Here is a 4,429-nt window from a genome sequence, read left to right as displayed (position 1 = left end):
ACATAAACAAAGCTATAATAAAATATATTGAATTAAGAAAATTAATTAATTAAAAATATAATAAAATGTGTAATAAAATATAAATTTATGTTTATTATGAAAAATATACATGTAATGTATTAAATTATATTTAAAGTAAATAAAATAAATAAATAAATAAATAAATAAATGGTATAATAAAATTTTAAATAAATACTAAAAATAATAATAAAAACAGTGCAAAATAAAAAACTAAATAAATAAATAAATAAATAAATGGTATAATAAAATTTTAAATAAATACTAAAAATAATAATAAAAACAGTGCAAAATAAAAAACTAAATAAATAAATAAATAAATAAATAAATAAATAAATGGTATAATAAAATTTTAAATAAATACTAAAAATAATAATAAAAACAGTGCAAAATAAAAAACTAAATAAATAAATAAATAAATAAATGGTATAATAAAATTTTAAATAAATACTAAAAATAATAATAAAAACAGTGCAAAATAAAAAACTAAATAAATAAATAAATAAATAAATAAATAAATAAATGGTATAATAAAATTTTAAATAAATACTAAAAATAATAATAAAAACAGTGCAAAATAAAAAACTAAATAAATAAATAAATAAATAAATAAATGGTATAATAAAATTTTAAATAAATACTAAAAATAATAATAAAAACAGTGCAAAATAAAAAACTAAATAAATAAATAAATAAATAAATAAATAATGGTATAATAAAATTTTAAATAAATACTAAAAATAATAATAAAAACAGTGCAAAATAAAAAACTAAATAAATAAATAAATAAATAAATAAATGGTATAATAAAATTTTAAATAAATACTAAAAATAATAATAAAAACAGTGCAAAATAAAAAACTAAATAAATAAATAAATAAATAAATAAATAAATGGTATAATAAAATTTTAAATAAATACTAAAAATAATAATAAAAACAGTGCAAAATAAAAAACTAAATAAATAAATAAATAAATAAATAAATGGTATAATAAAATTTTAAATAAATACTAAAAATAATAATAAAAACAGTGCAAAATAAAAAACTAAATAAATAAATAAATAAATAAATAAATAAATGGTATAATAAAATTTTAAATAAATACTAAAAATAATAATAAAAACAGTGCAAAATAAAAAACTAAATAAATAAATAAATAAATAAATGGTATAATAAAATTTTAAATAAATACTAAAAATAATAATAAAAACAGTGCAAAATAAAAAAACTAAATAAATAAATAAATGGTATAATAAAATTTTAAATAAATACTAATAATAATAATAAAAACAGTGCAAAATAAAAAAAACTAAATAAATAAATAAATAAATAAATAAATAAATAAATGGTATAATAAAATTTTAAATAAATACTAAAAATAATAATAAAAACAGTGCAAAATAAAAAACTAAATAAATAAATAAATAAATAAATAAATAAATGGTATAATAAAATTTTAAATAAATACTAAAAATAATAATAAAAACAGTGCAAAATAAAAAAAACTAAATAAATAAATAAATAAATAAATAAATGGTATAATAAAATTTTAAATAAATACTAAAAATAATAATAAAAACAGTGCAAAATAAAAAACTAATTAAATAAATAAATAAATGTACAATACAAATGAAATTAAATAGAATAATTAAATAAGAAAATAAACAGATGTATAACAAAACATACTGAATTAAGAAAATTAATTAATTAATTAAAAATATAATAAAATGTGTAATAAAATATACATTTATGTTTATTATGAAAAATATACATGTAATGTATTATAAATTATATTTAAAATAAATAAATAAATGGTATAATAAAATTTTAAATAAATACTAAAAATAATAATAAAAACAAAGCAAAATAAAAAACTAATTAAATAAATAAATAAATAAATAAATAAATGTACAATAAAAAATAATTAAATAAAATAATTAAATAAGAAAATAAACAAATGTATAACCAAACATACTGAATTAAGAAAATTAATTGATTAAATAAATAAATGTATAATAAAATTATGAATTGAATTATTTGATTGAATACATAAACAAATCTATAATAAATTATATTGAATTAAGAAAATTAATTAATTAATTAAAAATATAATAAAATGTGTAATAAAATATACATTTATATTTATTATGAAAGTATACATGTATGTATTATAAATTATATTTAAAGTAAATTAATTAAATAAATAAATAAATGGTATAATAAAATTTTAAATAAATGCTAATAATAATAATAAAAACAATGCAAAATAAAAAACTAAATAAATAAATAAATAAATAAATATACAATAAAAAATAATTAAATAAAATAATTAAATAAGAAAATAAACAAATGTATAACAAAACATACTGAATTAAGAAAATTAATTAATTAATTAAATAAAAAATAATAAAATGTATAATAAAATATACATTTATTATGAAAAGTATAAATGTAATGTATCATAAATTATATTTACAAGGGTCGCCACAGCGGAATTAATCGGCAACTCATCCAGCATATTTTTTACGCAGCGGATTCCCTTCCAGTCGCAACCCAACACTGGCAAACACCCATACACTTTTGCATTCAAACACATACACTACGGCTATTTTACCTGATTCAGTTCACCCATACCACATGTCTTTGGACTGTGGGGGAAACCGGAGCACCCTGAGGAAACCCACACCAACACGGGGAGAACATGCAAACACAGAAATGCCAACTGACCCAACCGAGGCTCAAACTAGCGACCTTCTTGCTGTGAAGCGATCGTGCTACCCACTGTACCACCGTGACGCCCAGAAATGTATATATTGAGTCAAATAAAAATTTAAATAAGAATATTTCCAATAAAATTACAGAAAAAATTGAATATTATTAAATAAATAAATAAATAAATAAATGAATCTCCACATGACACGAATCTCCACATGATTTAATGCATATAACATGACATCTAAACCAATGATAATAATAAAATAATGACATTTTTTTTTCACACTGCCGAGATTAAGTGTGTGATAATAATCACCCGCTCTTAAACCTCCTGCTTTTTAAAAAGTCTACATTTCTACGATTTGAAACGTGTGTCACCATCTGAGGATTTCTGCCATTTTGGCTCTAAATGACAGTAAACAATCATTTGTCATTGTCAGAGCGTGTGCAGCACTGCGACTGCTAATAACGTCACCCAGGAAAACGTGTTGAATCTCGCATCACGATGTGAACTGTGCAACAGATTGACAGCCAACAAAAAGCCATTAGTGTCGAACAGGATCAGAGCAGCATTAAACATATAATACAATAAAAATAATATAAAAAATAAATTAAAAAATAAAATATATTTAAATATATTTCAAATTGGAAATAAGGAAATTATTTCAATAAATAAATAAAATATACATTTATGATCAAATTTATTACGAGAATATTTATTTAATTTACACGCACAAAAAAAATAGATTAAATAAAACAATAACTACGGGGCGTCACAGTGGCGCAGTGGGTAGCACAATCTCCTCACAGCAAGAAGGTCACTGGTTCGAGCCTCGACTGAGCTAGTTGGCATTTCTGTGTGGAGTTTGCATGTTTTCCCCATGTTCGTGTGGGTTTTCCCACAGTCCAGAGACATGCGCTATAGAGGAATTGGGTAAGCTTAATTGGCCATAGTGTATGTGTGTGAATGCAAGAGTGTATGGGTGTTTCCCAGTACTGGGTTGCAGCTGGAAGGACATCCACTGCGTAAAACATATGCTGGATAAGTTGGTGGTTCATTTCGCTGGGGCGACCCCTGATTAATAAAGGGACTAAGCCAAAAAGAAAATGAATGAATGAAAACAATAACTAGAATAAAAAATATAATCAAATGTATAATAATTTATATTATGGTTTATTATAAAAATTAATGCAATTTATTATAAAAATATACTAGTAAATAAAACAAAGCAAAATTAAACAAAACATAAATGAACAAAATAAACAAAATAAATAAAACAAAAATGTAATAAAATATATAATAAACATTTAAAATGTAATGTATTATAAAATATATTTGTAATAAAAAGCTAAGCAAAATTAAAAAAACTGAAATAAATAAAACTTACTAAAATAAGTAAACAAATGTACAAAAATACATTTATAATCACATTTATTATAAAAATTATCAATTTAATTTATTATAAATATATAAATAATAAACAAAGCAAAATAAAAGAAAATGAACAAATAAAACAAACTAAAATAAATAAATGCTTATATTAATAAATAAATAAATAATATAAATAAATAAATTAAATAAATAAATAAATAAATATGAATAAATTAATAGTTTAATGAAATAGATTTATAATAAATACTAAAAATAATAAATAACAAAAACAAAGCAAAAAGCTAACTAAAATTAAAAAATG

This window comes from Danio aesculapii, chromosome 3, assembly GCF_903798145.1.
Source record: "Danio aesculapii chromosome 3, fDanAes4.1, whole genome shotgun sequence".
NCBI classification, from domain to species: domain Eukaryota; kingdom Metazoa; phylum Chordata; class Actinopteri; order Cypriniformes; family Danionidae; genus Danio; species Danio aesculapii.
The sequence above is the reverse complement of the archived record's forward strand: the minus strand, read 5'-3'. Positions refer to the sequence as shown.